Source organism: Ambystoma mexicanum, chromosome 11 (genome assembly GCF_040938575.1).
Source record: "Ambystoma mexicanum isolate Mex_15411 chromosome 11, UKY_AmexF1_1, whole genome shotgun sequence".
Taxonomy (NCBI): Eukaryota; Metazoa; Chordata; class Amphibia; order Caudata; family Ambystomatidae; genus Ambystoma; species Ambystoma mexicanum.
Window position 1 is genome coordinate 995,394,488 of NC_090934.1, and position 10,121 is coordinate 995,404,608.

A 10,121-nucleotide genomic window follows, 5' to 3' on the forward strand; every position below is an offset into this window, starting at 1 on the left:
TGTAATCTATATTATGATTCACATGCAAAATACCTGCAACAATTGAAAAGAAAAGGCAACTTTCTTTCCATGGGTCATATGTAAATCTAATTTAGGCCAAGGCAGACCCTTTTGCTTGTTGTTGGGCAGACGTCGCAAAGGATTCCCCCACTGAGGTCTATTGGCCTTCTGGCCTGGAAAAAAAAAATCTTTTGAAGATCTTGCATCCCAGCTATTTACAACCTGGAGCCCAAACTTCAAACAACAGAATGGCAAATGGCCTAGCCCATGCATGAATGGAATGTGAGGAAGAGCTGTGCAATCGAGGGAAGCAGAACTCTGAAAAGAATACAAGAAAATAGAAGAATTGCAGATCGAAATGGTGGTCAACTTCAGATAACAGGTCATGTGCTGCCCAGGAATGGCAAATGGCGTGGAGAAAGGGGAACTCTAATTTGCATACACATGAAGATTTCCCATTAGTTTAAAAGGACTAGCATATCTCATGCATTTTTCTCAGCAACCACAAGTCACATTGCATTTATTTATGTGTCATTTTTAAGATCATTTCAAGATCATTTTGGTGAAATAAAACTCATCCACCTGTGACTTAGGGAATTGTAATGGCAAGCTAAAATGTGCTTCTGGTGGCTCTGAAAATGTCCCGAATTTAAGAGTTGACGAACTGATGGAGGGCAAAATTAGGGATCTGGAGAGTAAATTGCATGTTTATAACTATTAAACTTTTTGTATATTTGGTGAAAAGTTGCCATGTGCCTGGGCACCATAGTGCGAAAATGGCAGTCATGTTATTAAATTCCCCATGATTGGCTGAAGCGGAATATATATATATATATATATATATGTATATATATATATATATATATATATATATATATATATATATATATATATATATATATATATATATATATATATCATTGCATTTATTAGTAAATTACCAAGTTTGGTATGAAAGTACGTTTTGCCAAAAGTTGACATGAAAAGAAAAAGGGGATTTCAAATGAGACTTGCAATATTCTGTTCTAGACCCCTAAACCAATCCTTAAAGAGAGACTGGACTAGGGGAAAGAGAGAAGGGTAATTGTCCAATCCTGGTTGCGACAATTCCTGCAGGGCACTGCCCAATATTGACATCTTGAGGGTGTCATCATTGGTATAAAAGGTGGATGCACTATGAGAGAAGGGGAGAGCTGCTAAAAATTACCAAATGACAGCCGCAAGGAAACACCAAAGGAGATTTGTTGAAATTGCATCTGGGTGGAGCTTGGAAGAGGGATGGAGCTGTCTATTTCTGGGGAGGCATAGAATCTGGCTGGGCCCTATGGTGAAGAGCTGGGGACAATCCTTGAGAGTGGTGTGACCAGACCACTTCCCTATCCCCAAAGAGGGTCCTGAAAAGCAGCTGGGTTTATTGAACTTTAAACAGAGGTTTTCAGTGTAAATAGAACAGCCTTTTGACTGAATATTGATTTAATAAATTCCCCTTTAGCAAAACACAAGGATTGATTTGTGTTAACATTCAAAATTAACAAAGCTCATTTCCAGTTTACGCTGAAAACTATAGCCTGTAATGTAATTAGGCAATCCTATTTTTCCTGTTAACCCTGACTTCTTTTAGGAAGCGGGGTGTCCTTGTCCCTAAGCTCAAATCCCTACACTGTCAGCTTCCCCCTAATGCAGGCCTTTAAGTGGAGGGGGGTCTGAAAATCCCAAAGTCATAAATCATCCCAATTGTGCTATCCAGCGTCCTCAACACGGGCCTTTAAGTGGAGGGGGATCCGAAAATTCAAAATGTCTAAATCCACCCAGTGTTTATGTCTGGCTTCTCCAGGCAGGCCTTTTAGTGGAGGGGGGGACTGAATATCCCAAATTCCTAAATCATCCACATTTTTCTGTCTGACTTCCCCAACACAGACCTTTATTTATTGTTTGCTTTTTATTGTAGCAGGGGAGGGAAATACATTACAACACAATATTTAAGAACAGGGGGGGGGGACGAACATCGAACCTACTATGCCTTGTGAGCATTCAGAATGTGCAAGTGCAGAAAGGAAGAGGGAAGAGGTGGTAAGTGCTGGGGGGTCCAAGCTCGAGGGAGAGCCATAGATGAAGTGCTTGGAATTTTGAGTGCTAGACTGTCTGAGCCGCAGGAGGTGTAAGTGCGAGCCTCCCGAGCAAAGGGTGTGCAGTTGCTAAGTGCTGTGGATAGACGGTAGCTGGGAAGAATTGGTGTGGGAGGTCAAGACCCTGAGGATGCATAAGGGCAATTAACACTGATTCAGCAACTGTGGGATTAGCAGAGGAGAGATTGAGGGAAAGAGGAGGAAAAGAGGAAGATCTTAAGGAGCTTCCGGGAATTTGAGGAGATCCTGCTCAAAGCGCAGTGAGAGGGGAGGCTATTCCAGAGGAGGGAGCCCACCGAGGAAAGTGAGTGACCCCCTGCCCTCTGTTTTACACACAGAGGGCCCTCATTACATCCCAGGCGGTAAGGGGTTAACGGCACCGTAAAAGGTGGCAGCGCCGTTAACCCCTTACCGCCTAATTACGAGGTCCATTTACAGGCCCCTACCTTAACGGCTGGTGTTACCAGCCCTTAAGGAACGGGCCCACAAAGGGACCTTGGAGGTAATTACGGTACCGCAATTTGCGGTACCGTAATTACTGCCTTCCCCATTCCCATTGAGACCTATGGGGCAAAAATGGGAATGGGGAAGGGCCAATGGTGAATGGGGAATTACCGCCCTGCCAACCTTGTGATGGGGCGGTAATTCCGCCATTCACCATGGTGGATTCCGGCGTCAACCATGGTGTTAATAGCGCCATGGTTAACGCCTGGGTCGTAATGACCCCCAGAGAGTTGGTGCCAGAGGAATGAAGTGGTCCAGAGGGAGAGTATTTAGTGAGATAAAGTTGAAGATAGTGCAGTCCCCTGGCCAGACAGCCTTGTGGATAATGCAGAGGGATTTGAATGTATGTCCAGCTTCCCCAACACAGGCCTTTAAGTGGAGGGGGTCTGAAATTCCTAAATTCTGAAATCATCCCAATTTTTCAGTCCAGCTTCCCCAGCACAGGTCTTTCAGAGGAGGGGGGTCGGAAAATCTCAAATTCCAAAATCATCCCAATGTTTCTGTCTGACTTCCCCAACACAGCCCTTTAAGTGAGGGGGGTCTGAAAAACAAACTGATAAATAATCCTGTGTTTATTTCAAAGCAAATGTGTGGATGAAATAATAATTTGCCATATGCATTTGTACAAATCTGTAAATCAAACTGCTAGCCTTTTTAAGCACGCAGGAAAATCGAAATTTCACAGCAGTGCATAAGTAAATTGATTGTGCTAATTGACCAGTGTTGATTATTTCTTGAATTGAAATCGGGATAAAGTATTGTGATTTGTGTTTTTCCCAACCAACTTGTGTTATTTATTTATGTAAAAATAAGTTTGTGTGCCACAAAGATGGTGGCGTGTGTAGTTTTAGTGTAATCTCCATTACCTATAATTCAAATAAATATAAATATATTTTCGCGCCTTGATACACTTGTGTATATGTGCGTTATAAATGTCAGTCCACTATACTAGACTCTTTGGTACACTAACTGTGGCAGAGCTTGGCTCCCCTGTTGCTGGCAGACACAGAAGTTGCTTGGGCCATGCAGGGTACACACCCCACAGGAGAATTATGTAAACGCTTTGCTATATCCACTTACTCTATTTTATTGTATCTTTCATAGCACACCTGCTGCCATTTTCTCATGTTATAGGAGTGCCAGGATCTGCCAAGCAGTGGGGTATGAGATAAATTCAGTGGTGTGGGACCAGGGCAAGATTGCTTTGTCACAATGTTGATGTGTGGAGATCTGACGATGCGACTGTATGCAGTCTAAGTGTTCGATATTTTGTGAGCTTTCTGGAGCAATAGCAAATGGGCACTCCAGGTTACTATGATACTTGTTTGTGTAGTTGTATGTGGCACTGGCAAAGTGGTGCTTGAGGAGTGTGGGGAGTCATATTGCTGTATCATTGGTGTGGTAGGTTGTTGTTTAAGGAAATGTAGTTACTTGCGTTTAAATAGTGTATTTTTCATTGTGTAACCTGTGTTTTTTCGCTACACAGGTTATGTGCAGGATTGGATTTTCAGTTAGGGTGGAAAGTAGAGTGATTTTGAAACGACTATTGTTACCATGTTTTTTACAAATAAATGGTAAACTTGATTGCATTGACACGCCATGTAAGAGTGGGAATTTGAGGCTTTCAACGTGCACTTTAAACAGAAACAGCACACAGAAAATTGTAGTTTAATTCCATTTGATTTTTGACAGCGACTCACCAGGGAGTCAAAGACCAGGCCATGGTGGACATGAGGAGTAGCTTCCAAGGAAGCCAAGGACCAGAGGAGAGTGACTCGCCAGAACAGCCAAGGAACAGAGGATGCAGCAAGAAAGAAACCTAACCATAGAGCTTTGTTTGTACCATAGTTTTACTTCAGTCCATTTTTATTAGTCCTGGCTATTAGTTGGTGCTTATACGCCAAAGTATTTCACCGAAGTAAAGCTATCAGGTAGAGGACATGTGAGGAGGGACACACAATGTGAGGGTGTGGTTTAGTTATTTACCAACCAATTGACAGCCCATGGCCACTTTGGTCCCGCGGGCCGTCCCCACCCACTTCCGTCTCCTCTCTCCTTGCCCAAAACACATGTCTTTCAACTAATTCTATCAAGAGTAAATGGCTTACTCGCAGCTAAAAAAAGTGCTATAGATTTAATAAAAATGTGATAAAAACTATACCATCAACCACTTGATTTATATATGTTCCTTGCACAGAGACTTTGTCTAAACAAACATTGACAAAGTCAACAGTTTTGTCTTGCATATAAGAATTAGATAGGCATATGCCAGACACTCATATGCCTAAATAATCACACGATGTTGCAGCTGTTGCATTTTATGGTCGGGTAGTACCAGTATGACAGAGCCTGCTGGCAAATGCCTATCCCATGCCTACACAAAAGCCACATCAGTTGTCATTACCAATGGTTGAATTCAATTGAACTGATCGCAGACAGCCGAGTATAGGCGACTACAAAGTGTACGGGTATGGGCTTGCTCAAATTAGTGAATTACAGGATTCATTAAGAGGAAAGATACAGTAATCAAAAATGTACGTGAAACTGGCACCTGTCATAATTGGATTGACTTCCTGTATTATTCATGTAGGAAAAGGACATGTTTACCTACTGACAATGTATAGAGAGCCCTGCACAGTTCAAATTGTATTGCCAATCAAAATATGTTTATACTATATTTGTAATTGTGTGTTTTAGTGTACACGATGATTCACAGATAGCACGAATAACCATGCTACTAAAGAGATGTGTCAAATAGTATGTTGTTTCGTTTATACCCACAGTTGTATCAAATATTTCTAGTAATGATGGTATTGTTTTGGCATATCTGACAGGGACGAATCTAGTTCCATTAACTGATTATTCCAGCCAGTGTCTAGTGTGGCTGCATGCAGAAAGATCAATTGAACATTGCGAACAAAGGCCAAGCTAAGAGGAAAGACCAGGGGCCACACAGGTTCGATCCCGGTCTGGGTTTAGAAACCTCTGGGTATTAAGCGCATTATAAATAAGCAATTACAATTACAAAAGTCCCGACCTGCCCGGCACTGTCCCTTCCCCAATGACCCCCAGCCCACTCCCATTGTCCCGCAATCCCAAACCCTCCTTTTTTTTCCTCTTCCACCACTGTCAATCTCTCACGCTTCATTGCAAATGGATCCCTTCACCTTCCATGCCCTGGCTAATTTTCTCCACATTGGCATATGGGTAAAACAGCTTGAGAGACATCCTGTGGGGGCTCTTGCCAGGAACAAAGAAGGGGTTCGCAGTAGCAACAGGCGCAATCCTGGCTCATTCCAGCCAGACGGGTGACGGGTTCCCCGTGTGAACATGGTGATTGAGCTTATCTTCATGCACCCACATGTTTGAGCTGAATCCCCCCCTCATGGAGCGCCCATGGCAAGTGGCACCCATGCCCGCATGACCTGCAAACCTAGGGCCAAGGAAATGCTGTGCCAGAGCAGCCCTGCAGCCAGGCCAGCCCCGCTGGGGCGCCATCGGTAGCTCCTACGCCCATGCGCACGCGTGGAGTCAGCCAATGGGGTGCCTCACATTTGCACCCAGTACACAGCACCCTGAGAGGGGAGGCTACTGTGCTGGAGCCCTGCCATGGACTGAGGCGCCGGGGGAGGGTCTGCTCAAGGGCCTGTCAAAGGGCTGGGCTCCTTGCAGTGGTCGGAGGGGGGGGATGGAAAGGCGGGGGGGGGGGGTAGAGCCTGTTCATGCGATGTACGGCTATGCATGAGCCTGAAAGGGGTGCTGGGGGTGCAAGGAGAAGAACGTGTGTTTATTAAAGGCCATGGCGTCATTTCGAGCAGCATATCTAGTTTTGGAAGGCAGAGGCAGCCCCTGGCCTGGGCACCTTTGCACGCTATGTTGGGAATATAGGGGCATACACGGGGGTTGGGGGACATTCAGGGCCTAGGGGTGGTGGGAAGCGGGGCTGGGCAGTGCTGCGGCCTGCAAAGGCTCTCTGTACACAGGAGCAGGAGGAGTTTCCAGAATCCTGAGGTGATGAGGATGGGCTGTGCAGCACCCTATGATGCGGGACGTGCAGAGTGCTGGGATTACGCTGATCAGAGGACGTCCAATTGGGATGGGTTTTATGCTGGAACGCAGGGGTGCACCTAGACTAACATTTCGGGGGTTTGGGGGGGGACTTCAAATGTTGTGAGAGGCGCTAACATCTGATACTGCAGTGGAGGGATAACCTAACTTGGGGGGGGTCTAACTTCTTTACACTTTCTAATGGGGTATCCTAGTGCAGCTTCAATGATGTTACAAGCAGTTCACTCTCTCCTTCACGCGTGAAACCACACACGTAAGGGCTGCTGTGAGAATGAGCTGTCTAGTGTGCTCCCACCCTTCAAGTCACCCTATGCATCGGAATGTAGGCGCTAAGAATGAGACTTTTTACATTAGTAGTTGTCGGGCCTAATATGTATTGTCTGTGTGTCCTGTCCTGTCACGGCTCTGTAGCTCAGCCAGGTAATGTCGACATAGCCCAACGTTTCGGGGAGTGTGGGGGGCTAAAGCCGATATGCCCAATGGTCGCTGCAGCGCTGCTGGGACCTGGCTGGGTGTAAGGTTGTTCAGGAGTTGATTTGGGGGTGTAATTTTGCATTTTTTTAAGGGACGTCATTTAGGGGTCTCCAGGCATCGCACCTGCGACCCCTGAAGTCTCCCTTGCTACCTCTAAAAAATAATGTTTCTGGACGGACTGGGTTTCTGATAGCTATAGCTGGTGGGATAGCTCATTGGGTTGAGGGCTTGCTGCTGCAATATGTGTGCCATCTGCAGGTTGGAGGTTCGAATACCAGCAAGTTCAACTCAGCCTTTCATCCTGCTAACGATGATACATGAGTACCACATACGTTGGGTGTAATTTTATGTATAGTTCTCTATGAAGTGCTTAAGCGTAAGTGCTATATAATAACACATACTTATCGTATGACCTTGGACGTCTGCTTGCATTCAGAGTAATTTGGTAATATGGGCCTATATCCACTGATATTAAAGATACATATGGTGATCCATTCTTGTATAAATCTATATCAGTTTACAGTGATATTGTAATCATATTTATCGTAGTGTACTTAGAAACAATGCGATGTGATGCCATTCCTGATTTGTCAAGGGGTAAAAGGCCGTGTTGCATCGCTTCCAGTGATGTCACTTTGGGGTCAAATGGCATCACTTCCTGTGATGTCATCAGAGGGCAAGGGTCGTGTGATGTCACTTCTGCTACCCCTGGCATTTTGGTGAAATGACATCGCTGGCACGACCCGGGTCGGGTGGGATGAAGGAGAGTGTGGTATACGCCGCGCGTTTCAGAATCCGGAGATTGGGGGGCGGCTGGCTGCGCAGTGGGCCTGAGGTGGAGGAGACCTGTGCAGGAGTTTGAGACGAGGAGCTGCGCTGGCGCTCTGCAGGGCCTGCACTGGGTGCACCCCAATGCAGCGTGCTGTTCTCCGCTCAGCGCCTTGCTATCTGCCTGGGCTGGACATACCTGTCGATTCATATCGCGCATGCCGGGTCACGAAAGGCAAATGGTGCTGTGTGGCGTCTGCTGCTGTTCGGAGTGCACAGCAGCATCAGGCTGCGTGCTGTGTGATGAAGAGTGCTATATGATGCGGCCAATGAGCATTTTATACAGTGTTTTTTTGTTTATCCAGTGCAAAGTGCTGTTGAGGGAGTGGTATTTTTCGTGCTGTGCTTTGTGATGGGACAGATCATGTTTTTGTGCTGCGCGATGCACAGTTTTGCGTACGCCGTGTGGCGCACAGTGCTGTTTGCTCTGTTTAATGCACACTAATGTTCGTGAGTGAAGCATAGTGCTGTCTTGTACAGCGTTCTTTCTGCTGTCCGGTGCACCACCCTGCTTGTGTTAGATGAGGCACAATGCTCGTCGTGGGTGTGATGCTCATTTTTGTTTGTGCTCGATGTTTGTGTTGCATGGTGTACAGTGCAGTTAGTGCTTGTAGTGCAGTACTGTGTGTAGTCTGCGATGAAGAGTGTCGCGGGCAGCCTATGGCAGACTCTGCTATTTGAGCCTACCGATGCACAGTGCAGGCTGCAGCGTAATGCACATGCTGTATCTGCATTGTGATGCACGGTGCGACGTGTGCTGTGTGCATCATATCGCCACCCGAGCCCCGATGCACTTCTCCGGACTGTGAAACAGACAGTGGCGTGTGCGCTGTTGATGAACAGCACCGGTTGCACTTTCATGCACAGTGCTGTTAGTGCTGTTCTGGGGTCCGGCGTTGTTCATGCTGTGACGCGCGGGGCCGGCGCTCCCTGAACTCTTAAAATGCTGTGTGTGCGGCTCGCGCGGTTAATGCTTTGCGATAGATGGTGTCATTTGTGCGGAGTGGTGCAGAGTTGTGTGGTCCACAGTGCTGTGCGCTTTGACGGAAGGTGCAGTTCGTGCCGTGCTGCAGATTTCGGTCTCTGCTATGTAGTGCACAGTGGTGTTTACGGTATGAGGTGCACTGGTCTTTACGCCCTGTGCACTGCCGCCTGCCGTTTGTGGTGTGTGCTACTTGGTGGCTGTGCACCCCGCTGGCCGTGTGCGGTTCCCGTCCTCGCCTCTATCCCCCCCACCCCCAACTGTCGCCGGGCTGTGTGCTGCCTCTCCCTTGTGCCTGCTGCGCCCACCTCTCCGGCCGCTGCATACCTCTCGGGGCCCCTCAGTTGGCCTTTCCTCCGGTGCCTTCACATCTCTCGCACACCTCAGGGCTGTCCGATGCCCATCTCCTCGGACCAGGCTGGTCTCTCCGGGGCGCTCAGATGTCTCCAGCCACCACAGGTGCCCCTCTCTCCAGAGTGCCGAGACATCTCCGGACCCCCACGATGCCCATCTCGCTGGCACCCTCGTCTCTCGCCAGGCCCCTCGGGTCTCGCCGGACGCAACACCTGCTCACACAGGGGCGCCCAGAGTGAATACCGCGGATAAGGCAGCGATCTTCCCTCAGCTGCTCTTAAACCCGCTGCTCAGAGACATCCATCCCGGTGACAGGCTGCCTGTGCAGCATCAGCACCCGCCTGCATCTTCCCCTATGGCCCTCTCTACCTCGCAGCCCTGCCTGCACTGTATCCCACCCTCCTCCTTTCTCCAGCCCTCCCTTTCCCCCGTCGCTCCGCCCCGTCTCCTCGTTCCTCTCGCCTAACACCAACCCACATCCAAGGTCCTCTCCCTCCTTTCCCCTACCCATCCCCTCCCCTGCCATACATTCCTCTCCATTTGCTTACTTCTCTCGGCTTCATATCCCTCCTCCCTTCATGCACACCTTCTCTCCATCCCTCCAAGCTCCTCCCCCCCGCGCAGAGCAGCTGTGCACTGGAGACACCCGCGGTGCCTGCAAAGACGTCAGGAAGGGTCGGCCGCGGCTCATTGGAAATGCAGGCCCGTTCCCTGCCCCAGAGGCAGGCCCAGCCCTGGCGCGCGCATTTCCGTGCATTCAGCTCAGGCCCCGTGTTCCAGGACTG

General features: G+C 48.1%; 1 protein-coding gene across 1 annotated transcript in view; it reads right to left on the reverse strand.

The window, feature by feature from the left end:
* Positions 1–9,713, reverse strand: part of MINAR1 (membrane integral NOTCH2 associated receptor 1) — a 359,960-nt gene extending 350,247 nt beyond the window's left edge. The window contains exon 1 of the mRNA XM_069624180.1: positions 9,310–9,713. The gene's annotated coding sequence lies outside the window, so the exon portion shown is untranslated. The remainder of the gene's footprint in view (positions 1–9,309) is intronic.
* Between the last annotated feature and the right edge of the window lie 408 nt (positions 9,714–10,121).